Source organism: Oncorhynchus masou, chromosome 11, assembly GCF_036934945.1.
Source record: "Oncorhynchus masou masou isolate Uvic2021 chromosome 11, UVic_Omas_1.1, whole genome shotgun sequence".
NCBI classification, from domain to species: Eukaryota; Metazoa; Chordata; class Actinopteri; order Salmoniformes; family Salmonidae; genus Oncorhynchus; species Oncorhynchus masou.
Genome location: NC_088222.1, coordinates 3,911,119 through 3,920,018, shown reverse-complemented (window position 1 = coordinate 3,920,018; position 8,900 = coordinate 3,911,119). Strand labels below are relative to the sequence as shown.

The window sequence follows — 8,900 nt, the reverse complement described above, 5'->3', positions numbered from 1 at the left end:
GGTGGGCATTTATCGGGTCAGCATATTGTAGCAGGGCCTGGAACTGGTTGTTCTTGGTGAAAGTGATGATCTTCAGGACCGTCCCGAACTTAGAGAAGATCTATGGAGACAAAACGGAAAAAAACAAGTTCATATGAACATGTCTCTTATGCTACTTGGCACCATAGAGGAGAGCATTATTCCAGAACTATTTTACTATGTGAGGTACTTTGAGCATCCATCAATCAATGAATCAGTCAATAACTCAACCAGTCATCTAATCAGTGGTCCAGGGTAGAAGAGGTTAGAGGTCACGGTTACCTGGTGTAGGACCTCCAGTGATAGGGTTCAGAGGTCAGGGTTACCTGGTGTAGGGTCTCCATTGATAGGAGTTAGAGGTCAGAGGTCAGGGTTATCTGGTGTAGGGTCTCCAGTGTTAGGGGTTAAAGGTCAGGGTTACCTGGTGTAGGACCTCCAGTGATAGGGGTTAGAGGTTAGAGGTCAGAGTTACCTGGTGTAGGGTCTCCAGTGATAGAAGTTAGAGGTCAGGGTTACCTGGTGTAGGACCTCCAGTGATAGGGGTTAGAGGTCAGAGGTCAGGGTTACCTGGTGTAGGACCTCCAGTGATAGGGGTTAGAGGTCAGAGGTCAGGGTTACCTGGTGTAGGGTCTCCAGTGATAGGGGTTAGAGGTTAGAAGTCAGGGTTACCTGGTGTAGCACCTCCAGTGATACAGGGTAGAAGAGGTGAGAGGTTAGAGGTCAGAGTACCTGGTGTAGGACCTCCAGTGATAGGGGTTAGAGGTCAGAGGTCAGGGTTACCTGGTGTAGGACCTTCAGTGAAAGGGGTTAGAGGTCAGGGTTACCTGGTGTAGCACCTCCAGTAATACAGGGTAGAAGAGGTGAGAGGTTAGAGGTCAGGGTTACCTGGTGTAGGACCTCCAGTGATAGGGGTTAGAGGTTAGAGGTCAGAGTTACCTGGTGTAGGACCTCCAGTGATAGGGGTTAGAGGGCAGAGGTCAGGGTTACCTGGTGTAGGACCTCCAGTGATAGGGGTTAGAGGTCAGAGGTCAGGGTTACCTGGTGTAGGACCTCCAGTGATAGGGGTTAGAGGTCAGGGTTACCTGGTGTAGGGTCTCCAGTGATAGAAGTTAGAGGTCAGGGTTACCTGGTGTAGCACCTCCAGTGATAGGGGTTAGAGGTCAGAGGTCAGGGTTACCTGGTGTAGAGTCTCCAGTGATAGGGGTTAGAGGTTAGAGGTCAGGGTTACCTGGTGTAGATCCTCCAGTGATACAGGGTAGAAGAGGTGAGAGGTTAGAGGTCAGGGTTACCTGGTGTAGGATCTCCAGTGATAGGAGTTAGAGGTCAGAGGTCAGGGTTACCTGGTATAGGATCTCCAGTCATACAGGGTAGAAGAGGTGAGAGGTCAGAGGGTAGATGTCAGGGTTACCTGGTATAGCACCTCCAGTGATAGAGGTTAGAGGTCAGACGGTAGAGGTCATTGTTACCTGGTGTAGCACCTCCAGAGATACAGGGTAGAAGAGGTTTTCTACGATGATGCGCAGTACGGGGCTCTGTCCTGGCATCAGGGTTCCGTCACCGCCAGATGCTGAACCACCCAACGCCACTGCATTGACTGCCTGCAATGCTGCCTGAACTCTCTGTTAGGGGGGAGGAGGAGAGGGGGAAGAGAGGGAGGAGGAGAGGGGGAAGAGAAGGAGGAGAGGAGAGGGGGAAGAGAGGGAGGAGAGGGGAAGAGAGGGAGGAGAGGGGGAAAGAGAGAGGAGGAGGAATGAGAGAGAGGGAGAGGGGGGAGAGAGAGAGGAGAGGGGGAGAGAGAGGAGAGGGGGAGAGAGAGGAGAGGGGGAAGAGAGGGAGGAGAGGGGGAGGGGGAGAGAGAGAGGAGAGGGGGGAGAGAGAGGAGGAGAAATGAGAGAGAGGGAGAGGGGGAGAGAGAGAGGAGAGGGGGAGAGAGAGGGAGAGGAGGGAGAGGGGGAAGAGAGAGAGGAGAGGGGAGAGAGGGAGGAGAGGGGAGAGAGAGAGAGGAGAGGGAGGGGGAGAGAGGGAGGAGAGGAGAGGGGGAGAGGGAGGGAGGAGGAATGAGAGAGAGGAGAGGAGAGGGGAGGGAGAGGAGAGGGGAGAGAGAGAGAGAGGAGAGGGGAGAGAGAGAGGAGAGGAGAGGGGGAGAGGAGAGGGAGGGGGAGAGGGGGATGAGAGAGAGGAGAGGAGAGGAGAGGGGGAGAGAGGGAGGAGAGGGGATGTTGGGTTTAATACCCCAAACAAACAATAATCCTAAATGATATAACTTTTTAACTTATTCTCATAATGTTGCTCACCACATAGTATATACACATTGGGTTTACCATGACAACAAACAATCAATAATATATAACACACATTAGGTTTACCATGACAACAAACAATCAATAATATATAACAAACATTGAGTTTACCATGACAACAGACAATCAAAAATGTATTGATATATAAATATATATATATATATATCTTGGTCATCCATTGTGTGTGTTGTAACATGATACTCTACAGTGGCTAGAAACAACTGACCAAGGTGGACTAGACCAGCCTGTTGCTGGAAAGGTCCTATCACAAACACAACAACTGACCAAGGTGGACTAGACCAGCCTGTTGCTGGAAAGGTCCTATCACAACACAACAACTGACCACGGTGGACTAGACCAGCCTGTTGCTGGAAAGGTCCTATCACAAACACAACAACTGACCAAGGTGGACTAGACCAGCCTGTTGCTGGAAAGGTCCTATCACAACACAACAACTGACCAAGGTGGACTAGACCAGCCTGTTGCTGGAAAGGTCCTATCACAAACACAACAACTGACCAAGGTGGACTAGACCAGCCTGTTGCTGGAAAGGTCCTATCACAAACACAACAACTGACCACGGTGGACTAGACCAGCCTGTTGCTGGAAAGGTCCTATCACAAACACAACAACTGACCAAGGTGGACTAGACCAGCCTGTTGCTGGAAAGGTCCTATCACAAAACACAACTGACCACGGTGGACTGACCAGCCTGTTGCTGGAAAGGTCCTATCACAACACAACAACTGACCAAGGTGGACTGGATGGACCAGCCTGTTATACACACCTCCTAAATGACAACATATTTCCTACACTACATAGTGCACTAGTTTTATTTCATATACAAGTACCAGTCAAAAGTTTTGGACACAACTTCTCATTCAAGGTTTTTTTGTGTGACTATTTTCTACATTGTAGAATATTATTGAAGATATCATAACTGAGAAATAACACATATGGAATCATGTAGTAACCAAAAAAAGTGTTAAACAAATCAAAATCTATTCTTTAAAGTAGCCACCCTTTGCCATGATGAAAGCTTTGCAACCAGCTTCACCTGGAATGCTTTCCCAACAGTCTTGGAGATGTTCCCACATATGCTGAGCACTTGTTGGCTGCTTTTCCTTTACTCTGTGGTCCAACTCATCCACACCGTCACAATTGGGTTGAGGTCGGGTAATTGTGGAAGCAAGGTCATCTGATACAGCACTCCATCACTTTCATTTGTAGTCAAATAGCCCTTACACAGCCTGGACGTGTGTTGGGTCATTGTCCTGTTCTAAACAAATGATAGTCCCTAAGCGCAAACCAGATTGTCCTAGCCACTAATCTCAAATTTGAAGATTTGGGAACCACACATGCAGGTCTAATGTCCATTGCTCAAATTTGAAGATTTATTTCTTGGCCCAATTAAGTCTCTTCTTCTTATTGGTGTCCTTTAGTAGAGGTTTCCTTGCAGCAATTCAACCATGAAGGCCTGATTCATGCAGTCTCCTTTGAACAGTTGATGTTGAGATGTGTCTGTACTTGAACTCTGTGAAGCATTTATTTCGGCTACAATCTGAGGTGCAGTTAACTAATGAACTTATCCTCTGCAGCAGAGGTAACTCTGGGTCTTCCTTTCCTGTGGCGGTCCTCATGAGAGCCAGTTTCATCATAGCGCTTGATGGTTTTTGCGACTGCACTTGAAGAAACTTTAAAAGTTCTTAGAATGTTCTGTATTGACTGACCTTCATGTCTTAAAGTAATGATGGACTGTTGTTTCTCTTTGCTTATTTGAGCTGTTCTTGCCATAATATGGACTTAGTCTTTTATCAATTAGGACTATCTTCCAGTAGAGTGCCGTGGTTCTGGGGCCTGGGCCTTCAGTGAAGTCCTACACAGTCCCACCCGAATTAATCCACCTCTTATTACCATCATTATGATGCCATGGCTCTAGACACTATACATTTAGACAGAAACGCAGTATAACCAGGCGTTACGTCACCTTGAAATTGACATTTTTATTCCGAGAATTGCAGGGGAAGAGTACAATACCTTTTCATTGTGCAGCTTCGTTGCCCTGTGTGCTTGTTCGTTGAGCTGTAGATCCACTCGGGTGTCCCCAAAAGTTTTCAAAAGCACCATTGCTTGTAAGTGCCCAGCCGTACTTTGGTGTCTCGTTGCTGCCTTGGTTAGACAACTCAGGTTTGCAAAGCCAGTGTGGATCCAAACACCAAATCGATCACTTGCAAATAATAGGCATTCCCAGCAGTACAGTTTGCAGTGCTTCTCGGAGCCTGTGAGTCATTGATAGCGCCCATAGTTGAAAGTGGCGAACGAACCCCTTTCCCGCCTGTGACAGGCTTTGTAGCGTCGGCGTCTACCTCTCCTGACAATGTCTAACTTTTCTTGAAAAGTTTGTCTTGAGAATGGCGTTATAATTATATCCTCGACCTAATCGATATCTTCTCCTTCCGCCATTGTGGGTTGAAAAAACAGCTTAGTAGTACGCAAATTAATTTGTTGATCAATTTCAGTTTCCTAGTTCTGAGACCTGCCCATATAGGACCTGCCTCTCAATATTGGTAATCCAATCAAAAGACGTGCAGGCACTACGCCTGCTAGCTGGCTCCTGTGTAACACTGGAGCCAGCCATCAGGCTTACAATAGCCAACTCTAAAGCTGATTGGTTGACACTAAATTTGAATTTCCATTCACTTTAAGCTACAAGCGCCCGCACTGTTGATTCTGAAGGCCCGAGGGAAGATTTCAGACCCCTGGCAACACATGATGGCTGAATATGATTGGATAAAAGATCTAACATAAAGACCAGCCCTCCAAATCTCAACCTGGGGCTGGAAGCAGTGCAACCAAGAGGAAAGCTATGAAATGAAGAGTATAACTCTTACTCTGGGGAATAATTTAATACATATTTGTGGGAAAATATATTTAAAAAAAATATATATTCTGATGATGTTTAGGCCAGCAGAGAAGGCCTTGCTGGCCCTGACGGCCCACCACTGTTATCTTTTGTATACCACCCCTACCTTGTCACACCACACAACTGATTGTCTCAAACGCATTAAGAAGGAAATAAATTCCACAAACTGCATTTTAACAAGGCACACCTGTTAGTAAAAATAAAGAAAAACCCTGGAATGAGTAGGTGTGTCCAAACTTTTGACTGGTACTGTATATATATATTTTTACCCCTTTTTCTCCCCAATTGGTAGTTACAGTCTTGTATGGACTCGGGAGAGGCGAAGGTTGAGAGCCGTGCATCCTCCGAAATATGACCCTGTCAAACCGCACTGCTCTCTTAACCTGGAAGCCAGCTGCACCAATGTGTCGGAGGAAACACTGTATAACTGGATCGATCGAGCTTGCAGGTGCCCGGCCTGCCACAGGGGGTCGCTAGAGCGCAATGGGACAACTGGCCAAACCCAACACTGTGCGCTGCCTCATGGGTCTCCTGGTCACAGCTGGCTGTGACACAGCCTGGGATTGAACCCGGGTCTGTGATGACGCTGTTCAGGGCAAGGGCTATGTACTTAGACTGCTGTGCCACTCGGGAGGCCACAGTGCACTAGTTTAGACCAGAGCCTAGAGCTAATGTAGTGCACGAGTTATGACCAGAGCTCTGGTGTAACGTAGTGTCCTAGCTAGGGAATAAGGTGACATGCTGTTCAGGGCAGGGGCTATGTACTGTACATGCAGCAGACTGTGGATCTGATTGGTCAGGTTGGACTGTACATGCAGCAGACTGTGGATCTGATTGGTCAGGTTGGACTGTACATGCAGCAGACTGTGGATCTGATTGGTCAGGTTGGACTGTACATGCAGCAGACTGTGGACCTGATTGGTCAGGTTGGACTGTACATGCAGCAGACTGTGGACCTGATTGGTCAGGTTGTACTGTACATGCAGCAGACTGTGGACCTGATTGGTCAGGTTGGACTGTACATGCAGCAGACTGTGGACCTGATTGGTCAGGTTGGACTGTACATGCAGCAGACTGTGGACCTGATTGGTCAGGTTGGACTGTACATGCAGCAGACTGTGGACCTGATTGGTCGGGTTGGACTGTACATGCAGCAGACTGTGGACCTGATTGGTCAGGTTGGACTGTACATGCAGCAGACTGTGGACCTGATTGGTCAGGTTGGGCTGTACATGCAGCAGACTGTGGACCTGATTGGTCAGGTTGGACTGTACATGCAGCAGACTGTGGACCTGATTGGTCAGGTTGGACTGTACATGCAGCAGACTGTGGATCTGATTGGTCAGGTTGGACTGTACATGCAGCAGACTGTGGACCTGATTGGTCAGGTTGGACTGTACATGCAGCAGACTGTGGACCTGATTGGTCAGGTTGGACTGTACATGCAGCAGACTGTGGACCTGATTGGTCAGGTTGGGCTGAACATGCAGCAGACTGTGGACCTGATTGGTCAGGTTGGAACATGCAGCAGACTGTGGACCTGATTGGTCAGGTTGGGCTGAACATGCAGCAGACTGTGGACCTGATTGGTCATTGGGCTGTACATGCAGCAGACTGTGGAGATTGGTCAGGTTGGGCTGTACATGCAGCAGACTGAGGACCTGATTGGTCAGGTTGGGCTGTACATGCAGCAGACTGTGGACCTGATTGGTCAGGTTGGGCTGTACATACAGCGAACCTGATTGGTCAGATTGGACTGTGCATACAGCGAACCTGATTGGTCAGGTTTAGTATTTCATATTTTATTGGGATCCTCAATTACACTCTTCCTGGGGTCCAAACAGGAAACAAAACAACAAATAAAAAGACCTGATAACACACATAGCAGCACATCATTTCCTGCCTCCCGTTCAGATACAGGAGCTGGTTCCTGTTCTACGAGCCGTTCCAGCTCCCACAAGTCAATGATTCATGCAAGGCCACCCATCTACACATTACCATCCATAATACAGTGGCAATTACAATACAAAATATACATCACATTGTCTGCGTGTCTCTTCAAGTCAAGGCTTGTGCACAAGGCCACCCACCCACATAATAAAGTGTAAATTACAACTCAAACATGGCCGTGTCTCTTCACAGTCCCTGTTGTGCAGTAAGGTGTTATTTTATCAGGGTTTTTTATCTGGTTTTATTGCTATCTTGAGCTACCTCGTTCGGCAGAGAGTTCCATGTAGTCATGACTCTATTTAATACTGTGTGTTTCCCAGCCTCTGTTCTGGACCTGGGGACTGGGAAGAGACCTCTGGTTGTATTGTTTTGTGTTGCCACAATCAACAGCCTGATCAACTCTATGTGAAGGAGATGTGTAGTGCTGCATGATGCAAATGGTGGTCACACCAGATACTGACTGGTTTTCTGATCCACACCCCCCACAGTATCTGTGACCAACAGATGCATATCTGTGTTACCAGTCATGTGAAATCCATAGATTATGGCCTAATTTATTTGTTTAAAATGACCGATTTTCTTATATGAACTGAAAATTATATTTTTGATCAGTATACATGTGGTGGACTGAGTCCCTGATTTGTCAGGCTTTATGATACTCACTCCCTGATTGGTCAGGTTGTAATGTACATGCAGTGGATTCAGTCTATGATTGGTCAGGTTGGACTGTACTCAGCCCCTGATTGGTCAGGTTGGACTGTACTCACCCCCTGATTGGTCAGGCTTTATGATAGTCACTCCCTGATTGGTCAGGTTGTAATGTACATGCAGTGGATTCAGTCTATGATTGGTCAGGTTGGACTGTACTCAGCCCCTGATTGGTCAGGTTGGACTGTACTCACCCCTGATTGGTCAGGCTTTATGATACTCACTCCTGATTGGTTAGGTTGTAATGTACATGCAGTGGATTCAGTATATGATTGGTCAGGTTGGACTGTACTCAGCCCCTGATTGGTCAGGTTGGACTGTACTCACCCCCTGATTGGGCAGGTTGTAATGTACATGCAGTAGATTCAGTCTATGATTGGTCAGGTTGGACTGTGCTCAGCCCCTGATTGGTCAGGTTGGACTGTACTCACCCCCTGATTGGGCAGGTTGTCTGTCTTGAGCTCGCGGTGGTTGGAGTACTGGATGTAGACTGGCTGGTTGCGTACGTGAGGTGTTGCTGTGGTGTAGTAGTTCACCATGGTGATCGCTGCCTCCTCTGAAGCCATTTCTATAAAAGCCTGGTTGGTTTGGGAGGGAACAACGAAGACACATACGTCAGACATGTACGCTTGTACAAGACAAAGCTACAGTGAAATAAATGTATATTAGTAGCAATAGAAATTTAGTCCGGGATTCAATCCGATCGCGATTTGGACAATGCGCCTTTGAAAGGCCCTTTATGTTTGCGCCGTCATATGCAGCGTTTACCGTGAATCTCCGCAAACTGTGGGAACATTGCCTTTAACATTTTCCAGCAGTGGGTTCAATCAGGGTCACAGAGTGTTTCTCCGTGGTCTTAAACACATCTACTTTGAAACAGAAGTATCCACCTCACACACATGGTAATGGGTTTAAAATACAGAAGACACCTGTACCATGGCAGATATATAGAGTTGACATGTATTACATTTTGAGTTTACATCCCAATATTACACTTTATA

General features: G+C 47.3%; 1 pseudogene; it reads right to left on the bottom strand.

The window, feature by feature from the left end:
- Position 1: 1 nt before the first annotated feature.
- LOC135548939 (polypyrimidine tract-binding protein 3-like) overlaps positions 2-8,900 on the bottom strand; it is a 107,032-nt pseudogene continuing 98,133 nt past the window's right edge.